Source organism: Falco cherrug, chromosome 2 (genome assembly GCF_023634085.1).
Source record: "Falco cherrug isolate bFalChe1 chromosome 2, bFalChe1.pri, whole genome shotgun sequence".
Classification (NCBI taxonomy): Eukaryota; Metazoa; Chordata; class Aves; order Falconiformes; family Falconidae; genus Falco; species Falco cherrug.
The window spans coordinates 17,480,610-17,504,118 of record NC_073698.1 but is presented as its reverse complement, the minus strand read 5'-3'; positions in this window follow the sequence as shown (position 1 = coordinate 17,504,118).

Sequence of the window (23,509 nt, the reverse complement as noted above, 5' to 3'; positions counted from 1 at the left end):
CACAGTATGTGCAGCATTCACAGAAATTTGGCTTTGCATTTGCTATGAGAAAAGCAGAACAAGTCTGACAGTAGTCCAGCTCCCTCACAGCTCTTGTAACAGCCCAGGTGCCCCGGAAGGTATGGGAATCTTTCCAGTTGCTTCACAGACAGTTGGATAGAATTCAGATAGAGCAGAAGAGGACTCTATCATTTTTTTCTGCTTAGTGTCATCCCAGGAAAGGTATGTGCCAGGAGGGGATAAATCAGCTGAATAGTTTTCCATACCAATTTCAAGTAAACAGAGTTTACATGGTTACAGAGAAACTATGAGTTTACAACTTACGGCATTCCAGGAAAGAATGGTAGGTTAAAAAAGCAAATTAAAGGAAATATTCCTGTAGCACATATGGAGACTGATTTAGTTTAAAAGGCCTGTGCACTTTGGATGGAAAAACAAAAGTTTAAACTCCATCATCAGCATTAGCCAGTCACAACACGAACACTTTAATGTTGACGGGTGCTCCTGTGGGAGCTGTTATGACTCCTATGTTCCCTTGATAAATTCTGTTCTCTGAGATGTTCCCAGGGCTTGTGTACATTCTGCTTGTGGCTGCACTGATAGCAAAGTCACATTCCACAACTTTAAAAACTCAGGAAATACATTGAGTTGTTTCATGAGATTTGTCTGGGTTTGCATTGGAGAGCCAAGGAAGAGGACATGACACAACCTTTAACATAAAGCCTTCTGCTTGTGAGAACATCTTTTCATTTGTATGTTCAAAAAATACACAGCTCCTTCCAGGAAGCACTTCGTGTACAACCAATACCACCATCATGACCAGCTTTCTTTGGCTATACATGGGAAAGTGATATCTGGATGACAGTATGCTGTAACTGTCGCTACTGTGTTTTAAAATAGATACTAGGTGCATAAAACTCACCTCAGTGAAATACAGATACCTTATTCTAATAGGACAGTCTACAAACACAGCCCCTAGCCTGCTTAGATGCCTAAGATATCACTGTTGCCTGTTTTCTCTAAAATTCTTGCACGCAGAGTCCTGTTCCCCTGCTTGCTCAGAGACTTTGCTCTATTAGATTGATCTGAAAAAGTTGGTCCTTATTTTTCCCCTTCACCAGTCTGGAATTCACAAACTAAGCAACCCTCACCCATGTTTTCTGAGGGTCCTGATCTTTTACACTTAAATCATACCTAACACACAAATCGATGAACAGCACTGACCTTATTCACCCATCAGTTGAAGAATTACAGTGCCTGAAGAGCCAGTAGGGAGTTCATGGCTTCACTGATGAAGCAATAATGCCATGCCACTGGGAGGGAGCAGTGCTGGGATTATATCTATTTGCAGTGCTATGGCACTAGATACCCGGAAGTATCTGAGTATCTAGGCACAGCACCCTACCCCACCGCAGCTCAGTTATACCAGTGTTGTAATTTTGTGTCCACACACTTGACTCTAGTTCCTCCTTTCTGTTTCCTTGGCTCTGTGTGTCCATGACTGAGCATGTGTGGAGGGCCCCTTTCTGACCTGCTTTACCCTCCTCAGGACTCTCCTGCTCCCATCGCCCTCCCCCATGTACCCAACAGTTCTGATCTCCCTTCCCTCACTTTACTGCAGGCTGTTATCCATAACCCCCGACAAGCTGAAAGCCCTCCTCACCAGTTGGGCCAGATCGTTAGCAAGGGTGCTTTTGCCTCTTTCAGGTGGATCACACCTCTCCTCAGCAGTTTGTGGTTTTCAAAGAAGGTCTTGTGGTCATGAAACGCAAAGTGGTTCCTGTGACACCAGCCAGTTCATATCTAGCTGGATGTTCTGGATCCTGCCCATTTTTTCCCTTCACCAGCAGGATCAAAGGGATACAACCTGGGCCCCTGAGTCTTTCACCCGCACCCTTGGTGCAGCAGCCTCTTGTCAGTCTCAATACGTTCAGGGTCTCCCTTGGAAGTGCCACTGATGTCCACATGAATGCCCACCAAGGGGTGGCTGGATGAATTGTCAGTCTCTTCACAACATCCCAGATGTGGACACCCAAACAAGAAACAAGCGTCCTATGATAGCATATCTGGATGGTAGGTGATTGTTTCTGTCCTCCATAAAGGGGAATCTCCAACCTCTCTCACCTATCGTTTCTTCTTAGTGCAGATGCTTGGTTCAAGTTTGATCAAATCTGAAGCCTCTTACAGTGGAGCTTGTTTCCCCTGTCACCTCCCAGGGCACTGAACCTCTCCTGCCAGTCTGCAGATGGAGTAGGAGCCTTTCTCTGTTGCCAAGTCTCATGTCTCCAGCCTCCTCCATCTCTGCCATCCACCGCTCAAACCAGTACAGCCTCGGGCTGTCCCTCCTTTGATGCAATGCAGGTTCAGCCTCTCACCTCTGAAGGATCTCTGTGCAGATCCCATTAATCCTCCCAGATGTGGCTAAGCCTGCTCACCTCCTCTGGCAACTCCTTCAGCTGGCAAGTCAGCTCGTCAGCCAGCACATGCTTCTGGTAGGTAGGACACCATTAGTCCCAGCCCCAGAAGCACCAGACACTCCCTGTATCCTGAATCTTGGGTGGCCGTATCCTCCCCTGGACTTCCCACTCAGGTGATGCCCCTGGTGCTCGAGGGATAGCTTATCCACTTTGTGATGTGGACCATGTCCTTTGGCATGTCCACTGTTGTTCAGCAGCCACTTGCTCTCATAAGCAGTTTTTGGGACACTTCTGCATCCTGTTCTGTACAAGCTGTTGCATCTATTAGCTAGGCAACCATGTTCCTGAAGAGGTGTGTCCTCACAAAGTTCAACAAAGGGAAATGCACCTGGGGAGGAATAATCCCAAGCACCAGAGCAGGCTGGCGCACTTACTTATCTGATGCTATCAAAGGAATATTTGCTGTTAAAAACAAACAAGCAAACTAAAAAAAAATTATAAATATCTAAAGAAATAAAACGCAGTCGCAAGGCTGTTCATCACAGTAGATAGGATGGTCTGAAAAAAAGCCCCAAATGTCACATCAACAATCCTGATGATATGAAGCCCCCAAAAGACATTCTCATGATAGTTACTGTGCCACAGATAACAGAGTCAGAAACTTGAATTACATCCAGAAATGAATGGGAGGAGGTGGGAGAGTGTCTAAATCAAAGATTAAGATAAGGGTTAGTTTTCTCCCATGAGCTCATTAAATTGGATCTTTTGGCTGCAGTTGTATGACAGCAATTTGACAACTGGGAAAGGAACAGTTTTAGTATATTTACCCTCAGTATCGCCTTTAGCCTGTTAGATTCCTGGAAAAAGTAATATCAGGTCCTAGTTTTCTAACATATTTGATCCCCTAGTTTAACCTCTCTTAAATATTTTCCATTTATTTCATTATCATGATTAATGAGCACTTCCCCACCCCCACCCCACCCCACCCCCACCCCGGTGGTTTCAGATAGCTGTAAACACTGCTGAATGAGCTTGTCCCCTGGGAACGCTCTGCAAGGCTTCTCTGAAACAGTCTACCAACTCTGATACAAAGGCTTTGTTTATAACCTGCCCTGCAAGACTCAGTTCCCAAACGGCTTTTACTCCCTGTCAGCTTCAAATGGACACCTAGCAGTTAAAGCATAACTCCAAGGAGTCACAATTAATTCTGAGTGTCCCTGTATTATTCTTACCAAAACTGTATTTCATCCTAATAAGGTCTAGAAAAAAATACAAAATTTACACATATTGCAGGAATAAAAAGGATAATGGCAAATACAGTTACAAATCACTGTGGAATTTGGCCCTTGGTACCTATTACTGACCTTTCACACGTGATAGAAGTTGTCACTATGTTCCCATCACCAAGTAGTTGTTAGCCGAACAAATATGATAGCAGTTTTGTTTGGTGCTGCTTATTGACTAATGCTGAGTATTCCAGCTCTTTTCTCTCTGTATCTATCAATTAATTTCTTCATTAATTTGCCTATAGATTCTTGTATTTCCTTTCTTGTCACCTTTTGAAGAAACCGGTCACTCTCTTTGACCTTAAACCCTCTAGGACCTCATCCGCGCTTCTCTTGTTCTCTGCCAACAGATCACCTCCAATTACAGCACTGACTGCAGTTTTTCAAAGGTCACAGTAAGAAGTCACATTCAGGTGTAAGCAAAACTGGCTGGCCAGCTAACCAAACAGGGGATAATACCTTCCCAAACATACTTTACAAATGTCATGAGGCAACCTATTAAATTAATCATATTTAAAAATCTATGATGCTTATATTTCTTTGTGGAACATATTTTGTACGGTGTCAGGCACAGACAGTCCTTGATCCCCCATTAGATCCTGCCTGCCTACCACAATGAAAGGACCATGTCTTTTATGATGATGATGATTCAATCTCATAGTAATGGAAAAAGAGCACAGTTCTTGCTGAGAAGTACTTGGAATCTGGTCCATCCCTTCTTAATAGTTTTATTTTAGATTAAGATAGTAATGTTAGGTGTGACACAAGCCTGATTTCACCTCTCCTTTTATTCTAGTTGTATATACCTGATGACTTCAAAGACTAGCAGCAAATGTTTATGAGAATCCATCTTCAGGAAGACAGTGACAAATTAGCAACACCATTTTATTTGACTTCACAGGCAGGAATGTCTCAGGTGCTAGAATTAGCATCAAATCTAGACAGCTCTAGACTCCATAGGCTCCTCCAAACAGAGGCAAAATCCCAAATTAGTGTAGCTTGGAGACAGCTGGCAACAAACACTGAGCTGCTGTGTTATCTTGTACACACAACTTTACCAGAAGTAAAATTAATTTAGAGCACCAGCAGAATGTAGTAAGTATGCTGACCTTGGCGTAAGAAGAGCATTTCAAGGTCTGTTCACAGCTAGCAATAGCAGAACCACAAATCAGTCATGCTGGGATTCAGCTCATTTAACTCAGTGCCTGCAATGGAGATGCTGGCATGGCACGCGTGACAACACTATAAGCTTTTTGTACAGCTGAGAGAGAAGAACTTGCGTTTCTAGGACACAGGTTAACTCCTGCTTCTTTTCAGATATCTACTTAAAGAAGAGATAAATTAAGCTCTGTCTTTCCCTGACCATGCTTACCGGTTCTCTGGCAGGTGACACTGGCAACTGGGCAACATATATTGGCAGCTAGGAGCTTTCTTCTAGAAGAGAGCTAGATATCTCCTCTGAAGGAGGCAACTCCAGTAAGAGCTTGGGTCCAACTGTCATTTGAAATTATTTTTGCAAAATAGTGGAGGTTTGGCAGGCGAGGCCCTAAACCACATATAAGAACTCAGGAAGCTAAAAGTGATTTCTGCTGTTTAGGTGAAAGATGAAACATACAACTTTTATTATCAGATTATCTTCAAAGGACAAAACTGCAATGCATTCCCTTTGTAACTGAAGAAGTCCTAGTTTCCTTCAGTGTAATCATGGTAAAACTTTCAGGACTGTTCTGATGACAGTTTCAGGGCAACAAGAGCTAAGAAGGGTGTTCAAATGTAACAAAATCATAGATGTCACCTTATCTTTGAGCCACATTCACTGAAATCATAGATTAATTTTTCCATTGACCATCAAAAGCTATCAAATCTGCAAGAAAAAATATCCACACTATATTCAGTGTAAATATCTGCAGATACTGGGAGACAGGTAAAGTTTCTAATGTCCTTTTCAAAAACTGTATTTTTATTTATCTACAGAAGTGCTTGAAGCCTTTAGAGGAAAGAAAACCTTGTATTTATCTCCTTACATATTTAATAAAATAGTCCACTACCTTATAGTCATAGCTCATGTTTTCTTTTCTTACCCCCTTCCATCTCCTACCAGTCATTACTCCCTCTCCTTTCCATAAATGTAAAAAAGACTTTTCTGGTAGGGTAGCAGTAGTTAAGCCGTACTGTTGATAGCAGGTCAGTGCCCAAACCCATGTTCTAACACTATTCACTTTATTGGTGCAGCTACAACACTACTGTCATGGTTTCTGGAGAGAAACAAGCAACTCAAGAGAACAATTAATCATATGCAGATTAATTTGCTCAGCTATCCTCCTGTAGTTACCTATTTTTTTCCTTAGAGCAGCGTTTTTTGACTAAGGTGGCTAACTTACAGGTGTTGAAGTTGAAGCAGATGAAAAGCAGGCTCACTCTCCAGCTGTCCAGCTTGAACACAACTGTTGGTACTAGACAAGCAAATGCAGCGGGAGTTATACCATAGATAATAAACTGCAAATAGTCTTACATTAGGGATCTAATTTATAAAAGGCAATCTGGAAAATAATTTTCAGTGAACTTTGATTCTCCCAGTTATCACAAGATATGTTAGTTTTCTTTCTAAGCATGCTGCAGAATGTCACTTGAAATTAAGACCAGTGAGTAGTACGGTTGTGGTCAGCACTCAAGACATTCTTTACTGGACACTGTCTGTTTAATTTCTGCATGGTCTTTTGTTCATTCATTCTCCAGGCTGGAAGACATTGCAATGAGCTGGAGCTTCTGTCTGGAATAATAAGTGAATACATATTGTGTTACAAACTTCCAACAGGGCTTCTCTTATATATGCTATCCCTGCACACCAACTAGGAGAGATGCTAAGATCAGGAAATTATCTTCATGGCTAAATTATTTCACTGCCTATCTCATACACCAAGCCAAGATAAAACCAGTAAGAGCAGCAGACTCCAAAAATTTCCACATAACTTTCATAAGGCTAACAGTGATCAAATTGAGGAGCAAAGTATGTCTTGCTTTAAAAATTTTCATTGCTCCAGACTGAGAGTAAAATTTTAGAGAAACGTAGGGATGTCTGTCAAACCCACAAAGCATACAAGGGGTAGCTGCTTTCAACCTGTGCTAGCAAACACATAGTGCTAGTAAGTCCATAGTAAATAATGACAAGTAACAGAATAGCAATCAATATACAAATGAAAAGAATAGAGAATGTGATGGGGATTTTTTTTTACAATGGGTTGAATGCCAGAACAATATGGAAAAATCCAAGAACAAATACCACTTTCACTGACTATGACACGTGGGCAAATGTGATTCTAAAGCATGCCTGATACAAATGTCATTTGTTGCCATTGTGTTGAGAGAAGTTACTTCCTTACAAAGCCTTTCATGGGTTGTTTGATGTATAGATGGGTACATAAATATTCATTTAATAAATTGGCTAATTATGACAATAACTGGTGACCCTAACAAAGCTACCCATCTCTTTAGTCTGCCTTTCAGGCAAGCAGCTCTAGAGTGCAGCAGCAGGAGTGTAGTTACACATAAAGGAAACAGACTGGAGTAACTAGGCAGAGGCATGGCTAAAGAGCTTTTAAAATTAATTGGATGAGTAGGAGAGAGGAAATGTCATAAAGATCATCTCAGAGAGAGTGTATAGCAGAGTGGGCTGCAGGAACGAACAGCTCTTGCAAGTTCAGATAAGAGTTGGAAAGATGTTTCTCCCTCACCAGTTGACTGGAGGTTAACTCTGAGAGTGACGGTGTTACTTTCAAAACACCATCAAAACATATTATCTCATTTTCCTCTGTCTTCCTGCCTATATGAAGCTATGTGCTCTTCATCTTTCAGAAATGAACAAAATCCATGATTCTTGTTCAATAACCTAACTCAAGCTCTTCATGGGCACAAGAACCAGCAGACCCCCTCACCAGCCAAGAAACAGTCAGTCACTATGGGTATAATTAGTTTTGCTTTGCCCTGTTAAGTCCAGTGAACTTCCAAAAAAGTTAAAGTCTGGTTCAGAAGGAAATAAGCCCAGACTCTGGCTCCTCAGCTTTCTGAGAGCGCCTTGTCAAGAAGCAGAACCTCCTCTTCCTAGTCTTCCAGTAGGATCATGTCCCACTTAGGGGAATCTCCCTGTGGAGATTCCTGTCATTTACTGTAAATTATGGAGGGAATCATGGACTCATTCCTTGGAGATTCTGAAACCTGACAGAGCACGGGCCTGAGCAACCTGCAGCAGGTGACCGTGCTTGAGCAGAGGGTTGGGCTAGATGGTCTCCAGAGGTCCCTTCCTACCTCTGCTGCTCTAATGCTGTGAATCTCAAAAAAGCTTCTTGGGCCAGATGGCTGTGTTTTAGGTGACAGAAGTTAGATGAGTCCAAGCCTTTGAGGTTATGCTAGATCCTGACAAAGAATATGCCATATAGAGGGAAGTCCTGAATTAAGTTATTAACACTGAGCTGGTCACTCACCACCAGGAGTTGAGCTGTGCTTCATTCTGTTGAGGTCTCAGAAGGAAAACAGGAGAACAGTTGCAAATAGTTGCTTTCTTTCTAATGTCTTCTTTTTTCCCCAACTTCTAGGACTGCTGAAAGGAAGAACTGGGATCCCGCTGCCTGTCGGGGAAGAGAGCTGATCTGGCACGTGTAATGATAACCAGAAACACCTGGGCACATCTGGGTTGAAGGCAGTGTTGTAGGCAGCCATGGTCAATGGCACCAAAACATAGTTATTTCCCCAATTTGTCAGAGCTGTCTTTAATGATGGTGACATAGTGCCTGTTTTAGAAAGAAGGGTATGAAATATTCATTGGTTTTGGCTAAAAAAAAACCCAAAAGTAATTTCTATGGTTCAACAATTTTTTTCAGAGGCTTTAAAGTGGCAAGATTCTGCCCTGAATGTCAATGACAGTGTGCAGCGAGGCATGGAGGGCTGTAGTGCACAGCCTGCACTCAGGTGGTCACACAGCACCATCCTGCAATGCAATGCCATGAAAATGCAGGTCACTGAGGCAGTGAGCAGGGGCTACCGAGGGGCAGCACTGCTGCTCCACATGCTGCTAATATGGAAACACAAACCACTGAATTCCTTCTTGCCAGGAAATGCTCAACAGAAGTCTATAGGGTTGCACAACAGAACTCACTATGACCTCCTACAGAAAAGAAAGGCAATGGGACTGGGAAGGGAAAAAAAACAATATAAGAACTGGGGTAATGATTCAACATCTTACTGATATTACTGTTTCATGAAGAAATGAGGGAGCTTGTGGAACAATGCTGCTGAAGTTTGGGCTTGTCAACAGCAACGCAATTCAGTAAATAATTTTTATGAGACCAAACTGTGAGAGCAATTACTGTTGCAGTTTCTACTATTATTAAATCTCATGAGATTTTTAGCTGCAATTTGACTTGGAAGCAGAATCAGAGGTGGAAACTCCTTTGCTTTCATTCAAAATTACATGCCATTTTGATTTTGCACTAAGTCTTAGGAAATTCTGTGGTGCAATGCTTGCTGTGTTCCTGTTTTTAAATGGTTACAGTTGGCAGTACTTCTCAGAACTTTAATACCTGATATAAAAGAAAGAAACTAATGTGGAAAGAATTTTATTTGTTTATTTTAAGCTTAATTTTATCTTTTTAATCTTTCACTGCAGGCCCCATGAACGACTTTTATGGCTTTTTTTTTAGGGCATTAGATGTGTTAGAACTGATGTTTGTACCAGAAGATCCATACATTCATGCTTGACTTTGAGCATTTGGACAGTAACCACAAAAGAACACTCCCATATTAAGTCCATGATCAGCACCTCATATGAAAAGATAGTATCTGAATATCTGAACGCAGAGTCAAATGTGACAGCATGGCAGATGCCATACTTCCAGTTGTACTGCTTGATAATGTGCAAATCTAGCCCCATACTATATGTATTACATGGTAATGGATGATTTTAAATACTAGGAGAAAAATGTCACTGTGTCACTTTGAGGGTAATTGCTAGGAAGCAAGACTGACTTCCTCGAAATGTGGAGTCAGAGCTGTTTGATGAAAGGATGAAGAATTTGGTTTTATCTCCAGTAGAGAGAAGCTGGATGTTTGCTCTTCATTTTCTGTGTGCCCTTTTTTCTCCAAAGGAATAACAACAACAAAAACCTCTCTTCTGTCTGCAGAATTTGAAAGGATAAGAAGACTCTTCGGTAGCTTACATATACCTATGAGTTTCTCATTTCTCCTAGCACTACCCTCTGGGGTAAAACAAAGCTGTTTTCAGAAAAGTAGCTATTTCTCATTTCTGTTTCAAAGGCAGCATTTCTACTAAATCCTGGAACAGAACCTGTACAAAGATGAAATATAGAATTATTTTCAAAGGTGGTGTAAATTTTGATACAGCATTCATAGCTTCAGTACAGCAAAGCTGGCACAGAAGTGTTCAGAGACTGAATGAAAATCTTGGGGAAAAGCTGAAGCTCAATGATGCAATCTCCCAGTTTGATAAACCCAAAGAGTAAAAATATAATACAACATTTGATTCACCTTCTGGCTACACTCATTTTAAACTTGCATCTGTACCTTGAAAGGCTAAGGTTTGTTTTTTACCAGAGAAGAGAAGAGGAAGCTGAAACTGTCATGCACCATGAGGATACTTGCAGCTGCTGTTTGCTTGAAAATGCAACCAGTTCTGCAATCGAAATAAACCCAAAAAACTTCACAGGTCATTTTATAGTTGGCTTTCAGGAAAGAACTCAAGGCCAAAGGTTTTGTCATCTTTTTGGACAAAGTTTATAAGGCCTGACATAAATACAATTCATGTATTCAGAAAGTCCTTGAGTGTTGCCAGCTTTGACAAACCGTGCCGTTATTGTTGTCCTGTCAGAGCTTATCTATAAAGAGTCCAGGAGCTCCAAAATTCACTAGTTTTTCTATCCCATCAAGAAACTTTGGTTACTTCTTCCATGTTTATGCATGCTTGAGATGCTGAATCAAGGCTACCCAGGAGGCAGGCACAATTCCAGCTCCCACCTCTGCCTGCCACGGGCTTCCAGGCATAAGGGCAGCGAAGAGGCAGTAACCAACACTTGCCACAGGAGAGGAGGAGGTGTTGCAGATGCAATGATCCACTTCATTCATAAGTGGAATGTATAGAGAGAAGTAGCAATAGATTTACTGGTATAAACCAGAGATTGAACAAAGTTTGATAGTACATGTGACTGGTTTAACAGGATTTGATGTTAAGGTACACTTGATTGTTTACCGTGTGGAGGACAGGGTTAAACAAAACTGTCAGGGAGACACTCCTGTTGAGTCATGAGGTTCAGAAAGGACCCCCTTGTGTTCTAAACTCCTTCTCAGAGAGGAGTCTAGGTGCAGCTAGATCCAGAATTAGTCTTAGACTTGGTCAATGGTTTATATCTAAAGGATTATATATGAACAATCAATTCTTTATACCACTTAGCTAAGATTTCAAGGTTTAGCACGCTATTATTCATTTACTCAGAATCTGTTTTGGCAAGGAATCTCTCAGCCTCCAGGAGCAACCTTGAGAGGTGTCCCTGCTCAAGGGGAGACCCTGACGTGCAGCCCGCTGCTGTGCAGGAGAGCTCAGTGGGCTCTGGGCTGTCCACTGTTTATGGAGTGAGATGATTGACTCGTAGTCATATTTGCACACTGACTACAGAAGTTAGTTTCTTTCACACTTAGCTTGAGTCAGACCTTGACCAGCAAGTAGACAAATTGTTCAAAGTAACCCTTGGCTATCATGTCATTAACTGTCTCTCCTGGATTCACTTTGAGTGGGATACATCCATCACCACTGCCACAGATGGTTATCACTTGAGCATTGTTGTGGAAACAAAGGCCAGGATGGGGGATAGTATGGGGTGTGTGTGTGTGTGTGTGTGTGTGCAGAGCACACCACCACAGGAGGGAGCAAAATTAGCCAAGCACCTTAGGGCAACTCTTCTATGTATTTTCTTCTCTTATCCTAAGATCATTAAGTCAGTCTGCTCCCAACTGCAGAGAAAGAGAACAGAAAATATGCTGCAGCTGTTGCCCTAGAACGGATTTTGTTTTCCATTAATGAAGTCTTCCGTGGGCTGAACGTGACCATTATAACGTAGCTGAAAGCTAGCAATATGGTGTATAGTATGGTGTGGTATAGTATGGTGTGGATGGGAAAAACATTGAAAGCACAGCAAACAAATACAACAGCAAAATAGATCACACACATAGACATATATGAAATTTATGGGGACCAGTCTGATGAGTAAGGAGCTCACAGACTTGAGCTCTTCCCATGCTTTGTTGGACAGAAAGACAACTTCAGTTCTCACCCACACTAGCCTGAAGAGCTGGAGTGTTGCAGAGACGAGACTGTGTACCATGTTCTGTAAAAAGGACTAGCAAAGGACGTGCTTCCCTCTTTCCCAAAGCATCTTGGAAGGAAGTCTGTTTCCTGGAACACTACCATGGGCATCAATTATCCCAGTTCAAAAATTTATTATGAAAATATGACTGAGGTTTAAGGGAATACTCTAGGTTTTGCTCATTGAAAGAAGACTTTGTAAGCCAGGGATGGCTTCAAATATGGCAATGTTTAATGACCAGCTAGGGTGAGCAATATAGGAACCCCTATGTCCATTTATTCCTGCCAGTGCCCCCAAGTTTCTACAGAGTTGTTCTTGTTTAGCCTTGTGGAGACTAGATGACATGACAGTCTGGGGGTGAAGCTGTAGTAGTTACTTTATTATCATATTTCATCTGCTGATTTAGACAAAGCAAGATTTTTGGCAGGAAAGACTTTCATTTAAAATCTTCATTAAAAGCTTATAGAAACATGCAATGGGAAAAAAGTTGATATTATCTAAACTTTTTATTAAATAGTGTAAACAGAATAGATGTACTCTATGGTGTTTATACCAGAGCACAAGCGTATGTAAAAAGGGGCATTATTAACAATAGGAAATCCTACTAAAGCCCTCAAGGAAGTGGAACTCTGTTTCTCCCCTGAGTGGACCATGGACACAGTGCCATCCCCACTTGTACTACTGAAACTCAACATATCTTAAAGGCAGGTTGTGCAGAGTACCGAAACATAAGGGGTTTGAGGGCTCTCAACACCTTACCCATGAAGGGTACCCATCGCTGCTGGGTCTTTGGAAGCAATTTCAGCCAAGTCTTCCATGGCAAAGAGCTGATGTAGCTTTGCTACACAAGACAACAGTATCTGGGGAAAAGTGAGACAGGGCTGTGTGAAGAACTTCCCCTTCTCATGCTGCTGGTGTGGCACCTTGCAAGAGTTATGAGAAAACCATTCACATTTGGGGCTCATCTTTGTGTCTTAGGAAAAAGACCGTTCTCTTCTGGATTTTGCTGCTCCTTATTAACACACTGGTTGGTAGTGTCAGTAAGTCATGATTCATCAGAGACTGAGCTATTTACAGTGATGGAAACTGAATTATCCAAATCATGAGAGTGGACTTACCCCACCACAAGGGAGAAGGAGATAACCACATCCTTGATTTTCTAACTCTGGATACTGTGGTTCTTCCTTCGACATAGTATGCTTAACAAAGCACAAACAGGTGGCTGCAGAGAGTATTTTCATATGGGCAGAGCAATGGTAGAGTAACTCTATGGCAGATAAATAGAAAGACAGCAAGAGACTTCAGCTGTTTTATACTTACAGAATGTTTTCTGATAAAAGAAAGGATGACAAATTATAACACATCCTTAAACTTAACTTTTTCACAGGGTTTGTTTTGTTTGTTGTTTTTTTTTTTCCCACACAGTTTGTATGCACAATGCAACTAGATCCTGAATTTTTTAAGCTTCCTGCTCCAGCTGTCCTGAATGAAGCTCATTATCATTAAGCAAAGAGAATAAAAAAGATGGAAAGATGGAGGTAGAAATCGCAATGTCCTTTATATATAAAAAATATAAAAATATATATACATGTCTTCATACATCACTAAATTGTGTGATGTTTCAATATACAGTGAAACAATAGGCTGACATTCCTGTTCAGTCATTATCATGGAGTTTTGAGAAGTATTTAAAGAAATCCAAAGCAATCAGTGCACCTGTCTATCTCCCCCATGCAACACAGAATAATAGGGAATAAATAGGGATAAGACTACTTATACTGTGCTGGTGAGAGACAGCAAACATTTCTTTGTCCTGTGTGGAAAATCAAGGAAACATTCCTTTGACTTGGAGTTGAGTTCCTGAGAAAATTTCCAGAAAGAAAAAGGTATCTTCAAAGGGTTGCACGAGGCAAGATCCTTTAATGGGGGCATGGTTGCCCTTCTGGAGACCAGCATTTCTGCTGTGAGTTATTAGACAAGTTATTTACAGACTTTGCCTGCCAGCATCTGAAATTGTTACTTGCCACTACAGATTCATTTGATGTAAAAACTGTAAATAGTATCTATAGATACACTTAGCAGAGCATCAGCAGTATGACCACTTCTGGTTTTGGGTCTTCTACTGCCAAGGGAGGAAATATCTTCCACCTGAAAATGGTAAGACACAGTGACAACAATACCGCTGAGTCTGTGACAGATTTCTCTTGAAGTCTCTTCCTGGGGACTTGTACTTCTCTGCTCATCCCCAGAACCTGTGAACTGCTTTTAGAGTGCAGCAGCTGCCTGCTCTCTTGAGTCTCTAAAAAGACTCCATTGAACAACCACTCTGCTACAGCCATGAAAAGAGTTTATTCTGATGACTAAAAAAAAAAGTGTTTGGAAGTTGTCGCTAGCAGAAAAGCTTTGAGTGAGTATGTAGTGTAGAGAAAACATTTCTCAGTAGAGAGAAAACTTATTCTTGAAAAGGAAGGGTTTATTGCAAGGTGGGCTCTAGGGACATTTCCTCTTTTTTTTCCTCAAAACTTGCTCACTCTAGTCCTTCTGCAGAAGCTTCATTCTATGAATGAAACCCCCACATCTCCCTTTTCCCACCCTCCTTCCCCTTTATCTGGGACTCAATTTGCTGAAGTGCAGTAGGGGGTGCAGAATACTGGTTGCAGTATCTTCTCCCAGCTGATGTGGAAAGATAACAGCAGAAGAGTCTGTAATTTGCACATAACATGGCTGGAAAAGCGTTAGAAAGAGTTGGATTCACCCAGCTCTACTGTGTTGGACCCTGCATTAAGCATCAGGTTGACAAAAAGGACAAGAGCGTGCGTGGTCCAGGTTAGCAGGACAACAACTAGGCAGTTGGGAGTGCAAGCAGAGCCCTGTGTCTGAATCTGTGAGCAAAGCTGGGCTGGGGACAGCAGCTGACTGTGGCTTCAGCCTTGTTAGACCCCTGCTATGGGGGCACAGTCTGATGGGGGACATCTGCCTTGGATTTGCTCTTCTGGACTCTCGCTGTTGTGGAGTTAGCCAGCTGCATCCGATATCCTGTCTGAGGAGGGTCAGAGTAACCACATAAAAATATTTTCATTTGTTTCATCTAATAGGCAACTTAATGGTGTTTTGTCATGAGTCTGGGGCAATGTGTGTGGGTCTAGGCAGATATAATCCATGTTTTGTTCTGCCTGTGAGACAAACCTTAGAAATTTGAGGAATTAATTCCCTTTTGAGCTGAAGCATAATTGGATAACAGAGCCTGTGTTTAAGATAATCACTGCAGACCTGCTGCCCTTGGAATTTCTGCACAATCCCTTACACAGCCTTCCTTCTTGGCAGCTTCTGAGAGCTCAGTCTTCGATTCCTGATCCTTCCCATCCTCTGCACAGGGAGGCCAACAGTGCTCAGCCTTGGCAGTGGATGTTTGTAGTGGAGTCCTTCAAAGCCGAAGAAACGCTTTATATTTGTCTCATAGTTTGGAAGGTTAACAGATGGGCTGAAAGATCTGATCCACAGTTTTAAAAAATAATGGTCGTTAAATCTTGGAATGTGGAGTTTGGTATAACCGCCATGGACAATGGGCATTGATTAGTGTAGCGGATGCTGGCAAGTTCACATGTGACTGGGGAAGCAGAGGAGGAGTGAGATCAGGCAAAATACACTGGAACCAGAAGATGGGGTCCTTACTGAGCCAAGGTAGCCAAGGGGAGAGCTTTGAGAAGATGCATGGTGCCAAAGGAGCTCCACCACTGCTGTCTCCAGCTGCCTCCATGGGTGTGTGCTGATCCCTTGAGCTGCTCTCTGCCCACCAGGAGAAAGGGAGGATGGGGGGAATGGTGGCATTTAAAACAGTTCAAATCTCAAACTAACTCTTTACCTCTCTGTCCTGACCTCTTTTGTCTGTGTTAGAGTGAGAACTCATCCCTAAATAAAATAAAGGAGAAAGAACACTTACCAGCCCACAATTGATTGATCACCTGGGATCAATCAAAACTACATTCCACATGAAATTGCATCTAGTGTTTACATTTAGTGGTTAGTGCAAGCAACAGGTTAAATACAGAAAAAAAAAAATCAGAAAAACACACTGCAAAACAAAACACATTTACCAAAATGCAAGAACAGAAACTGGGCAGTAAACCAGTAGAGCAGTAAACATTTTTTAGATCATGAGGAGACACCAACGTTCCTCATTTCTTATAAAGTTCCTTTTATCACCAAACTTTTTTCTTTTTTAAAAAATATATTAAAGACTCCACATCTCCATGGACTAGCCCCTGACCTCACAGTCTCATTGGCTGGATTTTAGGAACAAACACACCAAACAGATTTGCCATACTGGTTGGAGTGGAAGTGGCTTGCATGATAGTGTAATATTACATGACTTAGTGTAAAAACTTAATGAGCATTAGCAGGGATGTTCACATTTTCCTGACCTGTAAGATCAAGCAGCCTGGAATAGCAATTTTTGTTCAGGGATGCTACTTCAATGCCTGTAACACTTTACATCACCTTCTTGCTACATTTTCCAGTGCACAGAGTTTTGCAGCTCTACAGTTACTGGAATTGAAATTTTGAAGGAAGCTTCTGCCTGGTGTTGAAGTTTGCCTGAAATCACCAGAAACATGTTTTTTGAGAAGGAGATGCGGGGGGAAATGCTCTGTCAGCCTTTGCTACAACAACTCAGGCAAGCTTTGCTTTGAAACTGCCTCTCAACTCTGTGCTTTGAAGCAGGGGTGCGTTATTCAGCTGAGTGTGTTGCCAGTGTCTACCCATATTTAGCCACACTTTTCAGCTTTCAAAACCTTCAATATGCATCTGCTCCATTGATGCTACCTAGAGTTGGTTGCTAAAATCTTCAGAAATTTTGTATAAATGGATATATTGCAGCAGAGAGCTTAGCAATATCTATAGAGGAGGTGGTGTTAGGGAAGAAAACTGGTCACAGTTTTGTGGTGTTGGGGAGACTTAAATTGAAATTGCCTAAGCAAAGAAATGGGCACCTGGGAATTGAAGGAAGAAGTGAGATAGATGAACAAGAAGAGAAAAACTGGTAACTGTATTTTGGTTTAGAAACTTAAGAGCTGACAAGGGGATATTAAAGGTGGATGCACAAAGGCACAAGAAAACCATGCTGCTGGAAGGAGGAACTGGTTGGACAGAGGGTCTGTGACAATTTGAGTAATGGGACTGAAAGCCAGAAATGCTGGGGGAGGGTGAGTTCCAAGGGGAGACTGACAAGGATGAAGCTAAATGACAGGACAAATACTTGGGGCTGGATTAAAGACTGAGGAAATTTGTTCTTAGTTGCTGACAGCTGCTTCCTTGTCTTTTGGGAGAGCTTTAGGAAAAGTTTATGACTGCTGGGTCTCTACAGATTGACATGTCCAGTGCCCAGTTTAGCTTTTGCTTGTGTGTGACAATGCTCCTATGTCCTGCAGCATCTCAGCAAACACATATGAGGAAGCACGTGCAGCCTTTTGGCTGAATGTATGGTTACCCAGAGAGAATCTGGCTAATGTGGGGTTTCTACAGAGGCAGCATTAGGCCGTTTAATGCAGTTATCCTTTCAGCCTGGGAGGAAGGGAAACTGCTAGAAAGGTGAGTTACTAACAGCTCCCTCAACAGCACAACAAAGCAGTGATATTCAGGGCTTCTGGCAGTCTTTCTAACCCTGCAACAGACCAAGTATTTCCAAGAAGTTTCCAAATTACTGCATATGCTGCTAAATGTTTCAGGGAAATAGCTGAGTTACAGAAAAGACATAGTCTGAGGGCTTGGGGTGGGGAGCGAGGATAGGAGGTGTCTTTCATCTATTTGTAACCAAAGAGAACACAGATCAACCACAATATGCTTTGCCTTTCTGTATAACTTAGGTAAGTCCTAGAGCTGCATCTTTCACTCACAGGCATCTTTTTCTCTTCATAATGTACAAAGCATTCTTGTCCCTGCATCGTGCCCTTGGAAAGCAGAATTTCTCTCCTCTATAGTAAAACGCTAAATCCACTAGAGGGGGCATCTATCCTACCCTATTTTTGCCACACTGAAATTCCCTCGGGTTTCCTTTGGCTTTTGAGACTCCTTCCCCCACCCCACGAGTACCCCACTCCACAGCTGGGTAAGGTCCTAATAGAGCCCTTTCACTGAAATATTACTCTAACCTTATGCTTCTGTGGGAACAAATTTTTACAAAATCCAATACCTATATGTTGTTTATCAAATTTATTTTTGACCTCTGTGGGAAAAGCCATTTTTCATCCAGACACTTCCCTTCCCCTTCAACAACTCTAATATTGCAGAGCAATGATCTGATCTTCCTACAGTGTTCTTGTTAACATGCATTGACCGTATTGGTCTTTCAATAACTGAAGTTATAAAAAAAACCCTAAATTATAACTTAGCAAATTAAAGAATTGAGTTACAGAATAGAGAAATAGATTAGCACGTACCACAGCAATGAGTGTATCTTAAGGACTGAAAGACACTCATACAGAAGCGATCCAATAAACCTTGAGGTGATGGCACCCAGACACGAGACTGGCAGTATCTGTCCTACTGTCACAGGCCACAGCAAGCTTTTTTCTCTCTCCAAGTGCTGTGCGGCATATTAAGAGTAGAAGCTTTGTATGTGGCTTCCCACATCAGTGCAAGAGGCTGCTGCATCTCAGTGTGAAGGAAATGTGACGAATGACTGTGTAGAGCTTGCAACATGCTTTTGTTTAGAAAGCAATGTGTTAACATAAAGTAGTATTACTTTTTCCTATCTCATCATAAAATATGCACAAAATGAAAGAGGTTGAAAAAAACCCCAAACCCCAACAATGCTCAGCTCTCCCCACATCCCTCATGTTAATTTAGAAACTGAGGAAGAAATACAGCTTGCTTACAGAGCTCTAGTGGTACCCATGGTCTGAGGTTTACTACATCCACTGTGGCCAGAGAAAGATTGATCTATGCAGTATAGATCTGATGATTATTTGTCAAATCTGATTTCCATAATGGAGGTACCAGGGCTAACATTTTCCTGGCAGATAATAATCTGATAGATCATATTTTCCGGTTAGTCTGGCTCATTTTTCCTCTTCTCAGTTCTGCTGCTCTGTTGTGTCTCAGGTGAGACTTCACCATAATTCAAGAAAACTTTGTTCCAGCTTTTCACCTGAAAATATTATGGAAATTTATCTTTAGTACAACATTTTTCCCTATAAACCCAACTTTGGAAGAAAATTAATTAACAGGTCAGTTTCTTTTTGTGTCCAAAGGCCAGCAGATTCTGGGCAGCAGATGTCCTAGTCAAGGTGCTTCCACCAAGAATACCAGATGTCCAGAGTTTCTAGGGAAAACACTTCAGTATACATCAGCAAGTTTTATCTGAGAAAGTAAATGAGAGGTTACACCTTTTGTGGTTTGCATCCAACCCATCTGGGGCTTTCAAGTGCTAGATTTATTTGAATAACAGTGTAAGCTGCCATACATTGAGTGCTTTTTAAAGCACGGCTCCCCTGGCAGCAAAGCCCATCCTGCTAGTGGTCTCTGGTGAAGCAGAGGGAGTGCTGGGCAGCTTTAGGTGAAGGTTCCAGGTATCTGAGCAACTGTATCTCTGTTAGTGATTTCTGTGATGAGAAAAGCCAAAATGATTCAGAAATAGCCAAAGAGCTCCTGTGGGCAGCTGAACTTCAACCCTCATTACAGAAGAAACGATGAGAGGAAAAGTTTAGCTTGTGCTAATGTACCAGCAACAAACTCCACGTTGCACCTGAAAACTTTCTTCTTTCCTGTACTGCTCACAGGTGAGAAGACACTGTCCACAATGGTGTGAGGAGCCAACAGGAGTAGTAACTGTTCCCTTACTACTGACCATCAGGTCTCATTATGATCCCAGTAGCATTATCCCTCCCTGACACAGATGAGAGCCTTTCAGAGGTAGACACCCAGGCTTCTCCTCTGTCCATTCCTAAAACACACTAGGAAAATATCTAGAATGGAGACATTTTTTTAGCCTTTTACATCATATTGCTTACTCAAATTCAGTAGGTGCCTGCACTGAGACCATGCTGAAAGTAGAACAGCCAAAGGGAAGCTAAAAGCCTGGCTTTTAAAACACATTGCTATATGCTGAATTTTTTTAAGAAATAAGAAAGTACCTGCCAGACATTGCTATATGCTGAATTTTTTTAAGAAATATGAAAGTACCTGCCAGACATTCTGTAGCACACAATGCTTTAAAACAAAATGTATTCAAAATTAGCTTTCAAAAGCAGCCAAAGAGGCCCAGAATGTAATAGAATGGCATGCAAAATGTGCTTAAAAGCAAATTACATGTGATAAATTGAATATACAAAATGAAATGAGATTCCATGATAAAATGGCAGCAATCATATTACAAGCAAAGAGGGCATGCCAAATTGGAGGTGATAAATGCTGAACTGAGTGTACAACACTGAAACACTGACATCACTCAGCAGGTGACAAGAATGGTATAAGTTAAGGAGAAGGACAGAGAGGAAACAAATAGACTGTTATTGATATGAAGGCACAAGTTTAACATAAAGGCCTATCAGGTGTACCATGTTTATAAAACATAATGATACTCTTGAAAAAAGTTCTGGTCTGAAAGCTGTTTATCTACCTCACACTTCCAAAAGAGTTTTGCCTTTAAATGTTTTGAGACGCAAAGTTTCCGAGAATACATGCAAATGAAGCCTGAACCTGATAAACCGAGACTACGATTTACCACAAGAATTGGATCTAGCTGCATGCACTGAAGAACATTGATCAGCATGGTGGCAAGATATCACCTTATTCACTTGATTCTGATCTGAGGGCTTTTTGTAGATGTTTTTCTAACTTTACCAAGCATATATGGGAGTTCACCTGAGAAAGAGGAATTGTATTAACAGCTACAGAAAATGCAGAAGCAAAAAATCCTCTTGTGACTGCTTTGAGAAATGGCAATCTTGTAGTCATGAAAGCAGCATTTTTATTTCTACAAAAACGAGATGAAGAAAGTTTGACACCTACTGCTAGTATGGCAAGCAGTGCAGCCTGTGACATACTTGCATGCATTCTCTTCACGTTCACAAAATGGATATTTTCTTGTTCACAAAAAATTTCCAAATTTCTCCCCCTCCGAACGGCGCTACAGGCTGCAGTGCACAGAGACCCATGGGCATGGCCTTTGCAGACAGATCTGTGATGACTTTCCCTGCGGTCCATGAAGGCCAGCTCCAGCTGAGTCTGACTGGGCTGCAGCTAGGAAATCCCCAAACCTCTGGGGTTTAAGATTTTGCTCCTCAACGAGGAGCAAAAAAGATACAGAACTGGAAGATAAAACTTGTCAAAATCAACTCTTTAGAAAATTATTTTCAACTGTCAAACACATTCATTGAAATTTTTTATTTTTTTAAAGTGCTTTGAAACTGACAGAATAAGGGGACGTGATGTGACTGTAGGGCAGGTCGTCCTTGCAGTAAAAAGATGGTTTATCACAGGGGTCACAGGTGCTGTGACAATCAGTGGAGCCTACCCCATTGTTTTTTTTTCAAATCTCAGACCGTAATGTTTTGAATCCTCTGCTGAGAAGGTTGTTAGCATGGTAATCTAGGACTTAATCAACTTTACTTCTACTTAGATATCAATCTTCTCAGTGCCTGTCTCCTTTTTATAACAACTGTCACTGCAGCTTTCGGTGACAACACAGATCAATCTGCAAATACAAGCAGCAGCAGTTACTAACCCAGCTGCCCGTGTTTGCAAAGCCGCAAGAGGGCCAGCAGAATGAGCGCATCGCCATGCACGAGGCCAGGCTGATCTGCAGCGGACAGGAGAGGTGTAATCAGTGTTACCTTCTCATTGTAATGCCTAATAAAAATAGATAAAGCATTTGGAGTACCGTTGAAGCAAAACACTAGTTAAAATGAACCTGATAATAAAAGGCTCAGTGGGTTTTCTTTAATCAAGTGCCAGCCTCAAGCAATCAAAAAGAATTTCCCAAAAGCTTGCTTAATAAAGGAATAAAAAGAAACATTTACTTTGCATGGCTCATTCTCCCCATCTTCTGTGGTTAACTGTATTTGAGACCCACAGTGATAAAAAGAAACATTTACCTCACATGGCTTGTTCCCCCATCTTCTGCGGTTAACTGTGTTTGTGTTTGGGACCCACAGTGATGCTTTCCAGTCCCTACAGAGTACAAGTGCCCAATGCAGCCTTCCCTTTGTCGGCACAAGATGCTTACACACTATAACTGCTTGGGCTGCAAGGGTGGGCACCACCTCAGTTTCTCAGATGTCCAGGAGAAGCTTAAGAGACCTCCTAGTTAAGCATGAAGAGGGAGATAAAGAAAACCTTGTCTCTCTCAGTTCTGTCAAGAATGTTACCTATGGAGGGCGGTGGACACTAATTGCAAATGCAAGGCGATGTATAGTTTGGCATATATAATGTGAATGATGTGCATTTGAAGGACATATGGTTATGAGAGACCTAGGGTATAAAAATGGACAAAAACTGTTTAAGCACTGTCTTTATTTTCAAGATCCATTTAGCTGTCTCTCGGGTCACAAAATTTGGACAATGTAAACGATTGCACAATGTAAACAAGGTCTTTTTCTAGTTATTTTGCCATGCTCAACCATTCTGTGTTTGAAATCACATCCTTTCCGTGCTGCCCTTTTCCCGGTGCCACGTGACCAGGAGTGGTTAGTGGGTCCTGCCTGTAAATGGGAGGTGGAACAGACCATCAACCCAGCCATGGTGAATTATCAGTTTGGTTTGCTTTTCCCCCTCAGATGCAACATTTTATACTCATATAGCCTCCTTCTTAAAAAAAAAAAAAAAAAAAATCCTTTTCTCTTTTTCTTTCTCTGTATCTTACTTTGCCAATTGTCAGTCATAAATTGATGCAATCCATCTAGGTTTTCCTTGAAGATTATTAGAACAGATTGAAGAGATGGAGGGAGGAAGAAAGGAAGGTACACATGTTTATACATTCCAGTCTTGTGGCAAAGTAAAATATTTATCAGTTTGCTAATCAAGGTGGAAAACTGAATGTGTTCTGCAGAGCAAAGCAATCCTTTGAGAAGCTACTTAATGAGATGAAGGTTAGCTGATGACACAGTCTCTGGTTTAAAGTCCCAAACCACCTGCATGGAGGAAGAGATACAAAGCAGTTAAACATGTTTTCCCTTTTTTCCTCTGATTTTGGGTTTTTTTGGGTTTTGGTGGGGTTTTTTTTGTTTGTTTGTTTGTTTTTTTAAAGAACTGCAGAGGGGAGAAGGTAAGAATAAGGTCCAAATATAGTAGAAAAGTAAGATTCACACTTACAATAAAGAAAGGAACTGTTTTCATTTAATACACTGTAGAAAACATTGTACACAATTTAGAATGGTAAGCTTCAAATCAGTTTGCTGTAGATGTTTAGTAATCTAATAAATTATATTTAATAGCCTTACAGTAT